At 38.4% G+C, this 11,030-nt stretch overlaps 1 long non-coding RNA gene across 1 annotated transcript; it reads left to right on the forward strand.

The window, feature by feature from the left end:
- Positions 1-478: 478 nt before the first annotated feature.
- On the forward strand, positions 479-10,621 carry LOC110355911 (uncharacterized). Its single transcript, XR_010465982.1, has 3 exons — positions 479-668; positions 4,144-7,057; positions 7,902-10,621. It is a non-coding gene; the product is annotated as an uncharacterized LOC110355911 (long non-coding RNA).
- Positions 10,622-11,030: the final 409 nt, after the last annotated feature.

Raw genomic sequence — 11,030 nt, forward strand, 5'->3', positions numbered from 1 at the left:
TGCACTCCCTCTTCACCCCCAGTCCTCCATTTCAAAATTACTTAAAATGCTATTGAAAATTCAATATTAAACTGAAACCAATCTTGATCTTCTATATAACTTCACGTTTTGGTAATGTAAAGGCTGATCTTCGTGTCCTGCGGCGAAATCTATGTTCCTTGCAATACTGAACAAGATGGTCCTTGCCCTGAAGGCTTCTGTCCTTCACACTAGCAGTGCCTGTATGCCTTCAGCACTGAAATAATGGCAAATCATCTGGAAGCCCTCTGGAATCACTTTATCTTAAAAGGTTGTATTTTAGAGTAAAAAAATGAAATAAAATAATCCATTTGTAACTTTATCTGGAAAGGGTTGGAATCCGATAGAGAACAGATGCATAAAGATACTTGTGCGCTCCTTGTTTTGGGCAGTGATTTAGTGTGCAATGTTTATAACCTTTTTATAGCCAACCGATGCCTAAAATCAAACCAAGCCACAGCAGCAGCAGGCCAGACATCAAGGTAGGGATGATGTCTGAGCATGCCAATGGCTGGGAGAGGAGCCTGCACTTCCTTTGAAGTTCCAGCATCAAAGATGACGAATAACTCTTTTCTCCATGTTCCAGTTTCACACATCATCTGAGCATCCTTTGGCAGCAACAGTTGGACCAAACCTTGGAGCAGCAGCTGGTAAGTCCAGAAGTGGAGCTGGGATACCTGTGGCATCAGATGTACTGGAAACCCTTCTAAACCGTATTTTGAAGTCTCAGCATTTGTGTGGACCTACTAATAAGACATACATTTCATTACAAGACATGCATTTCATCCATAGGCTGTGTGTCTGATTATGCATGGCAGCGTGACTCATTCCAGAGCTGCATCGTTACTGGCTGCACTTTAAGACGAGGATGTGGTTGGCAGCACAGGGTGACATGATACAGGCTTAGTCTGTGACCGAGCCAGGAGACTGAACTGCAGCTCAGATGAGCTGTTCCTGGCTTTTCCCTTGATTTGTTGTGTGGCATTGGACAAGTCACTTAACCCCTCTGAGCAAAAGTGGTGCTGTGATCAAAGTGGCATGACTAGCACCTGTATGAGGGGCTGCTGGCTGTCAGCATGTGTTGGGTACTTTGGGATCTCTGTCTCCTTGTGAATGCACATGCATATATATATATATGTATATGTGCACGTATCTTATACATACATAATGGATTTATTTTATATTTGTATAGATTAATAAATACACCCCCCCCACGAATAGGTGTGTGTATATCTGTATGTATTATACAGACGTATGTGTGTTTGCAGAAGCTTTTGGTTATCACAGCATAATATTATATTACTGACTCACCACATTTGAAGAATATTTCAGTACTGTGAAGTGAGCTTCACTGATTTCAAGTCTTGGCTTTCAGAAACCACAGTCACTTTGTACCTGTATGTGTCTTCTAGGTCACTTTGGTGTGCTCAGTGCTGTTTTCTCTTGGTGTTGCTGGCAGCATCAGCACACGTCTGTACAGCACCAGTGCAGCAGGTTCTTACAGATGTTGTGTGCAGCTCTGCCATTGAAGGCTGTTCTGACACTACCTTTAGAAGTCTAGGTATAATCATTTAATGTAATTGTTCAATGCAGCAAAAAAATCTGACAATTCACTCGCTCCTGAATATGCTAGTATTTAAAAAAAAAAAAAAAATCACTTAACTTTAGTAGTCCCTTAAGAATGACTAGGAAATTGAAGGCAGCCTTAACTGTGGAAGACCCCAGGATTTGATATTGCAGCATACAGGTGCATGCGGTAAGTGACTGCTTGGAGACTCCTGAGAAGCCTTGATACAGTGGGATGAATTATACCATCATTTATGTCTGTAGAATCCCTCATCACAATGAACAGGGCTCACTGGCGTAACAGTCAGGTGTTCTCGGAGCAAGAGTGAAATTGAAGCTACAGTAAAAGCCTGAAGTGCTTAAATACTGTTGTTTCCAGTGCAGTTGGCATGCTGGTGATGTCAGCAGATCACAGGAAAATTTGTGCATTGGATCATTTAGAAATGAATCTTCAGAAACATGTCTTGGAATTAGGTAATTGCTACATTTCAGTGAAAATTTTAACCTAACTGCTCCAGATTCTGTTGAAAAAATTTAGTCTGATGCTTCAGCCATGTAAAGTTCAGGTGCCACTGAATAATAATAACAATAATAAAAAAATTGAGTTGTGCAACACTGAATATGCCTAGAATTCTTATTGTATATTTATAAAATAAACCCTAATGGCTTTTTGGAGTTGTTATGGTAGAGACTGTCAATGTATATTAAGATTGCTATGATAGTACATAGCCTTTATGATAAAAGCATGTAAATTAACATAGAAATCAGCAGGACTTTGCATATTTTCTTGTAATTTAATACAAACAGGTCCAGATTTACAGAATCATGTGCACAGAAACTGTGTGTGCACATTTTTGATTGTGCATTTCTGACCTTAACTAACAGAGTGAGAGAGAGGAACAGCTCACATGGTTCAAATCTGCACTAAGGTCTGCGAATCCGCATGCCAAATGAAACACAAGGCGACTTTTGATGGCCAAGTTAACCATCAAAAAGGTTTTTTAATGGAAATGCTGTCACACTCTTAACTAGAGTACTGCTGCCAGGCATCACATCAATAATGCAAACTTTGGAAGACAATCTTGCAAACTAAATAGCCAAGAATTCTGAAGTATTTCTAGAAAGAAAAAAAGAAAAAAGGTGATTATTATGAAGAGGGGAAAGCCATCAAGTGAAATTTAATTTTGCATTCAGATTTATTATTGCTATCTGTTCCCGGTGCTGAAATGCGTGTTTACTTGCAAAGGACAGTTTCTTTCCATAATGAATCATAGTAACGCTTAAATTAAGCACAGTAAAAGAATGGTTAATGTCATAACACGCTGACAATTTAACCTGGCCAATATTTTTATTGCCTTGTACAATAAACCTAACAGAGCACAACTTGCTTTTTGACTGGTGGAAAATCGGTTATGAACCGCCAGGGAATGACCAATTTTTCAAATGCAGCCATTCAGTCACACTATAGCCACTAATACTTTTTTTTTCTGTACACTATTGCTGTTATAATCTTTTGAGGATATTTTATCACGGCAATAACCTCCTCAAAATCAGTCTTTACTGCAGTTAATGACTGGACAGCTGGAGCATTAACTGGCCTTGGCTTTGCCTCTAGCCATTAACTAACAAACCAGTTGTTATCCGCAGGTAACAACCAATTTCTTGTAGAATTTCCTTGATAAAGTGTCTCACTGGATAAAGTGGGTATTTTTTCCTCTTCTTTCCTCAGCTGAGATCTAGCAAGTGCAAGATAATACGTAGAGAAAGAATTGCAGGCAAGTAGCAATAAGTAGTAGCATTGTGAAAGAAGTTAAATTATAAACCAAAATTCATAAAATGTTGATTGTTTACTCCTGCCAGAATTTTTCTAACATTAATAAACGACTGTTCTGTTATGTCTTGGTCACTCGGGTCCAGCACGCCATCCTGAATTCAAGAGTGGAATTTGGAAGCTGTGTTAGGGGGTGGCAAGGAACAGTCCCTTGCATGTGCTACCGTGGCATACAGCCTTCCCCAGGGGACAGACAAAAGCAGAGGCATGGCAGGCACTGGCCAGTTAGGCAGAGAGAGAGAGAGAAGAAAATGGAGACAGTTTTTAAAGTGTCTTCCATCTTCCAAGTAAATACCGAATGAAGAAGTGAGGTTAATTCTGTATATTTTATACTTAATAAAATGGGTATTATTTTTGAGGGCTCTCATAAAATTTTAGCATTTTTGCTTGTGGTTTGAAATTATGAAACGTTAACCTCTGTTTTGTTGTAGCATTATTTTAAAAGTAGGGTTAGCAGATTCAGATTGAATCAGTACATTACTGAGGGGGGTTTAAAGCAGAGATTCATGGCATTGTTAAACAATAGCAGAATAAGTAAAATGTACAAATGAAACACCCATAAAGAAACCAAGCTTTATCATGCCATAAACAATGATGTCTTAAAACTGTTAATAGGCTTAATAACAGTTTATTATTTTACCTTAACCCTTTTTAATGCCTTGTTTTCTCCATCTTTTATCTTGGCTGTACTGAGCTTTTAATACCACTTCTTAAATTTTTCCCTCTAGGTATATGAAGACAAAGGCAAATATGAAGACAAAGTAAAAGCAGCCATGCGTTTGCTTTCAAGAAACACAGGAGGCACTGTGTTCAAAAACCTTCCAGGGCTAGGCTTTGGGATACAGCAAGCATCTTAGCATCTACGGTACTTATAGAAGATTTCTAAAACCAAAGGTGAAAATCCAGAACAGTAGGAGCTGGAATGACAGGTCGGTGTTTCCAAGGGGTGAAGGTTCTCCCCCAGTGTCCGAGTTTGCAGCCTATCTCACAGACCCATCCGCCCTGTGCACGGTGACCGTGGCTTCCCCTCTGCTGAGGGCTTCTGTGCATTTCCAGATGTTTGCACAGGAGGCTTTTGCAAAATGTTTTATTGTCTACCAGAAATAAAAATTAATATTGACCAGAATTTATAACCAGAGAGTCAATTCCAGATCATATTACATTTTGAAATCAGTTTAATCCGGAAAGATTTTGGGATTCTTGGCACTAAGAGTTTGTCTTGCAGTTGAAATCACTGACTATTCTGCGTACATGGAAATGATTCCATTTCTTTGTGGTACACATGTAGAACTGTCTCATGCTATTGGAGATTTAATTTGGGCATTGATGTAAGAATAGACCCCTTTCATTGCATGTGTACTAACTACTGATATTATTTGTGATTCAAGCATTTCTGGCAATTTGAAGTGATCCGATGATTTTAAAATCATTCTTAATTTCATAAGTCTACTCCTTTAATCTCTTTCAAATTACTGAAAATGTAAGGCATTCCAAACATTTCTGATTGTTCTTCACTGCTTTGGCCCCATAAAGCCAATCTTTTCTGAAGTTAAGCACTTAAAAATTTGAAGTACTCCAATAAATTTAAATTGGCATATTCTGTGCATATCAATTGAGAATTATTAGAGCATTAGTGCCTAGGAGTGATAGCTGAGGGCATGCAAACCAGTTCATACATTGATTTTTAATGACTTCTTATTGATTCCATGCTTTTTAAACTTGATACCCTTAGGTTGCCTCTTACATAGAGTTAACAGATTTGTGATGATACACTAAGTTTGGAAGAGGTACCTTTTTCCTCTTCTGCTTTTTCTTTTCTCCTTATGGTTTATTATTATAACTTTGTTCAGATGCAAATAGCAAATACTTTGTGGCTTAAAAAAGGGTGAATGTGGTTTTAATGGCATACGGCTGCTCATGTTTTCCTTGCTTATCAGTAGACAAGGTTTACGTTCAAACTTTTAAGGGTCTCTCCTACACTCAGTGTATGCACTCAGTGCTCACCAGCAATGATGGATGCCCTAGGCCTGCACTGACAGGAGAAACAGGTATCTTAGTAATTTTTAAAAGTCAATCTTAATTTGTTGGACCAAGATATTGTAGGTGTCATAAAGCACAAAGTGAAAATGTACATTAATACTTTTACATTTTTGAAAATTGTTGATTTATATTATGAAACACACACACCTCTGCTCTGTATGTATTTCCACTGTGTTTATTAATACTTTTGTGTTGACCAATTAACCAACATGTTGTCAGTGCAGCCTGCGCTGGTGATAACTGGGGGAAGTGGGTACCATACTGCCATGGTGGCCACCATCCTTTGCAGAAGGAGGAAGGCTGGGGATGGTGCCCAGGCACAGGGGAATGCCAGAGAGAGCCCTGATGGAGCGGCTGCCCTGGGCTGGCTGCAGGGCAGCTGATGGTAGTGCGGGATGTGCCCAACTGATGCATCAGGAAGGTTTGGGGAAGAACCACTTGGAAACAGTTACACCACAGCCCTTCCTTGGGTGTGAGATATGTTTTTTCCACAGTTTCCCTTCATGGAGTGTAACAGGGCAAGTGAGAATATTTCTAATAGATTCAATTCTTGTGGGTTTTTCAGTGCTTCTCCCCTGCTGCTTGGGCTGTGTTGTGTGAGCTGTTTTAGGAGGCAGTGGTTCCAGTTACATTTTGTGGGGAACAAAATGCTCACACTTCATTGCTGTGACACCATTGCTTGTGGTACCCTTGCTGAGGATCCTGCCAGAAAGCCTGCTGACCATCACACGCAGGTGTCCCTCTCTCCCCCCCACTAGACGAGATCCCCTCCGGCTGCGGCTAAGGCACGTAGCAGTCTGAAGAGACATTAATTGCTGCTAACTGTGATGAGCACTTCTGTGTTTAGGCTTTGTTTAGGGCAAATTCCTCTGCAATTGCATTGTTGGAAGCCGCGGGTCTGTTAAAGTCGGAGTTATTAGGCCATGTGCTTTCTGTGTGTTGTCATAGTCGGAAAAACACCAGTGCAAACGTCTGTGCTGGGCAGAGGAAGTGTTAAGTGAAGAATAAAAACAAGCCCAAATTCCCATTTGGAAACTGCATGCCTCAACAAATACCACTGTTCATAGCAAGTTATTAGCTTCTTGGTTGTAATTCTGGTCCTTTGCAAAAGAGAGGTGGAAAAAGCATGTAAAAGAGATTTTTGATACTTCACGGTATATTGAATGAACAGCAGAAAGCTCCCCAGTCTGCCCATTTCCATTTACAATTCGGACGTGGTTGAGGAAACACTTCCATCTCTTTTCCCATGTGATTTGTCATGTCTTCTCGTGGCAGCACCCTGAACACACCAAAATGCACCTGAATAACACACTCTTGGGTTACAAATCTGAAAAGTCCCTGTTTTTCTCAGCTGAGCTATGTATGAGTGACCTGTAAGAAGCCCTTTTCTCCTTCTGCATAGGACGGGTCTCCACTGTGGGCACTACGAGGGCTCGCTGGTGGGCAGGAGCTGGTCATCTTCCACAGGGTACCAAGGAAGGAAGGATGGCCTGTCCCTGGGCGAGAGGGCCGCCAAACCTCAGCAGGCTGGCAGGGGATTACCCCCCTGAAAGTAGGATGAGAAAGTTGGAATTACAGTTAAATGCCTTCTGGGAGGCTGAGGTGAGTGTCTGCTGGTAGATTTAGCTGAACTAAACATCCTGAAGTTTACTCATTTCACACCATCCGCTCTGCACTGTTACTGCATTTGATGGAGTTACTAACAGCTTACCAATATGCGTAGTCTTCACCTTCTCTTGTTTTTGCCATGTGCCTTCCAGAATTAGAAGATTCAGAGGGAGAAATGTCATTTATATGTTCATTTAGAAGCCACTCTGAGCAACAGCACATTTACGAGTTTGGTTCATTTTTATGGATTTGATTCATTGCTTATTAAAGCCAATGGAAATCTTTCCATTGTTTTCAGCTGGTTCTGGCTCAAACCTTCTTGGTGCTTGACAGTATTTAGTAGGAGCTGAAAGATCTGAACTTCTAAATCATGATGTATTATGGTCTTCTGCAGTGCCTGTTTCTTAATTATATACGTAATCCCAATATCTGTTGCAGTGTATTTCTGGGTAAGCAGTTTCTATTTTGTTAAATTTTCACAAGTATATTGTCATGAAGCAGTTAAATAAAATATCATCAATGTTATATTTGTCGTAAATGAGAAACTATATATTGAGATTGGTTTTATCCATTCATTAGTTTATGGACACAGAGTCCTCTGAGGAATGTCACAAATTCCCTCGATGTCCCTCTGTGCTAGATTTAGCATTTGGATCTTTGATTTAATGGAAAGATATATTAAAAACTGATACAGCCAGACAGCTCCCTGTGGGGTATACACGTATGTCAGCTTTTACGTCACAGTTATTTCAGTCAAGATTTGGGAGTAAATTATTTTATCCAAAAGTTGTTCTGGAATATGCCGTGCACTTTCCATAAGCATGTGATGTCTTTTCAGATGGTAGCAGATCAACCATTTCAGCTTCTCCCGCACAGCTCTCACCCGTACGTGTATCTGGGACGTACTGGTGTACCTGGACATCACCCCTCCCCGCACCTCTGGGCTGCGGCACCCGGCAGATGTGCCCAGAAGGGGCCAATGTCTTCCAGAATGCTGGGAATTTCCACAGCTACGATATGCTGTGAAACCATCTGCATTTTTAACAAAGTTCAGTGTGATTGTGGTTTTGTCTTTTATGTTGACTTTCTAAAGATACTCCAGAATTTCCCTCAGGAATCTTTAGTGAATCTGTGGATTTCAAATTATTATTGTAACATATTACAGGACAATTAATTTGTAAGCACTGTTACCTGTCCTAGAAAGCAGATTCTGAGAGGAATTATTTTATCTTTATAATTTAATGTATCTTGTAATGAAAACTAATCTATGTGGTTCAAATTCAGACATTAAAACAAGTTAAAGGGGTCAGTATATACAATAAATTTCCCTTTGCCAATTTACTTCATTAATTTAGACATTGCCTTTTCACTTTAACTCATTAAAACTTTTTTGCCAAGTTTACTTATCTGTGTTAAGGATACAATTAATATTATAATTTTTAATTATGCAGTTGGTTTTATCAGAGCCAAAGTGTTTCCTTAAGTGTGAATATCAAAATAGAGTCCATATTTTTTTAAGAAAGTGAAGCACTGCAATTTCACTAATTCCTTAATAACACAAATATTTATGTATCTTTCTCCTTACTGTTTATGCGTCAATAGCTATGTTGTTTTATTTTATTTTATAACCTTAGCATAATATACTACTGAAAGCTATGTATTGTACTACTTAATTCTGTACCACTCATTCTGATTTATGGCATCATTTTGTTTCCAGTTCATTCCTTATCTTCAAAAGGCTTGATCCAAAACTCATCAAATTCAGAGGAATAGATCCCAGTGGGCTTTGGATTAGTCTAGTAGGGTGAAACTGTGGACTTGACAAAGTTTGCATTACATGTGCAGCTATGCAGTAGTGAGATGACTTGATAGATTTCTAATTCAGCTACTTCTATTTAGAAGCAAGTTCTTGAGTATCCTGACCATGCACTTGAAATTTAAGAGACTGTTTTAGTTGCATATATTCATCCATTTTCTTACTATGACATTTGAGAATACATTTATTTGCCAGTTTGATTTTATCATCATTATGGAGGACTCATGTTTCTAATTTCTCCTACAGGCTCTTGAATTGTTAATGTTAACTCCTACTGAACCCAATCTTGTTTTCTAACAGAGGGATACCATTCTGAACTTGTATTGATGCTGAGCTGTTAAAAATATGTTCTTCGGGAATGACAGGTTTACAAGTCATAATAAAGTACAGCTCATCACAAAAGGATGGAAAAGCATTAATGCAGAAGACATCTGGTAAATAATAGTACAATGTATTTATCTTGTTATTTCTTAGTTATAGATGTATGGAGTGATAGATATAGAATTATGAAATTGATTTAAGTTCTTCAGTGCAGCAGAAGCTGTTTTGTCATCTTCAGTGCTCTTGCTTTTCTTTTTCACCTGACATTGTTAAATTGGAACAACCTGGACATATCTTCCATTATATACCAGCTAGAACATTCCTGGGTTTGCCATTAACTTGATAATTCCTAGTATTCTGGCTGATTACGTATATGGACTGCTGCACATGAGATTCGTTTTATTAAATAAATACAGAAGGAATGTGTTAATATGAAATGATTGTAACAGATACCACTAGATAATAATGTATGCTACAAGCTACCTTAAAATGTATTTTTGATATATAGCTGCGCTGCCTGATACATAGTTATTGTGCAGCTGATTAGCTATGGTGAGAAATTACTCATTCCCTTGTATTAACTACACTGTTTAACTACACTGTTTCCACCAATCAGTATGAAGTATGCCAACTTTGTTTAGCCTGTGCACTTGTGCAATGATGAACAAGTAATGCATAAAACAAACCCTCCTACCTAATCAAACATTCCTCAGAGATTTGAAAACAGAAACAAAGGGTAAATCCATTCGTAGATTGTAATGGTAAAACAAAATAAAGTTTGACACATGTATATGGAAAATATGAACACATGATGTGAATATTTTTTTTAAACAACAACATGTTTGAATTATTAATAAATGCAAAAAATATGTTTTAACACAATATGGAACAATTGGAAGGATATATTTCTTTAGAATCACAGGGTCAGGAAAGATCTCTATTGAATACAAACATTACACATGTTTTTTTCCCCTCTCAGTTTGCATTTTAGCCTTCTCAAACGTCTCTCTCATCATGAAACACAGCCATGGTTATAGTTGGGAGAGTTTCTCTTTTTCATCCTTGAGCCTGCAGTACAATCTTCAATCTCTGAGTATATAATAAACGAAGTTTGTTAACCTTCAGGGTGCGAAACCCATTTTTCTCTTCTTGTCCTAGGGTGTTAGGTGTTGAGGATAGCTGATGAGCAGTTCTTTAGGGAGGACTGTACTGCTATCCAAGAAAGAGCTTACCTTTAATTTTGTCATATATCCTGGTTGCCACATTATTTGATTTTAAGATAATTGATGGATCTCTTTATGGGTATATTTTTTCTTAGTCATCAAGAAAGCTCGAAATATTTGATAAGAGTGATTTTATTAGAGAGTAGTAAATATCGACAGAATGAGATACCAGAAAGGTGGTTTTTTATTATTTTGTTTGGACTTTTTTGCCTTTGTCTATTTGAGTGAAACTGCTGCTTGCGGATTTGATGGGGACTGTGATGAGAGACCACTGTAGTCATTTTCACTGGTGATTGCACATTAATTAGGGGCCTCCATTCTGCCCTTTTCTACAATTCTTATTGACTTTAGTGGGTGCTGTGTGAACAGATAATGAACAAAATACCCATCAAAGTAAATGCCATATATAAATAAAATCCTAAATTGAAATAATGATAAGCAAGTTGAAGTAAAGACAATGGTGCCATTAACATTGAGCCTTTAGAGGAAACAATATAAGTAAACAACAATTTCATCTTTAACTTTAAATTCCCAGTTGTGCATTGGCTCGTACCCCAACTTTAACATTAATCAGAAGCTTCTCTGCATTTCACCTCCTCATTTATAA

This window comes from Columba livia, chromosome 13 (genome assembly GCF_036013475.1).
Source record: "Columba livia isolate bColLiv1 breed racing homer chromosome 13, bColLiv1.pat.W.v2, whole genome shotgun sequence".
Lineage (NCBI taxonomy): Eukaryota > Metazoa > Chordata > Aves > Columbiformes > Columbidae > Columba > Columba livia.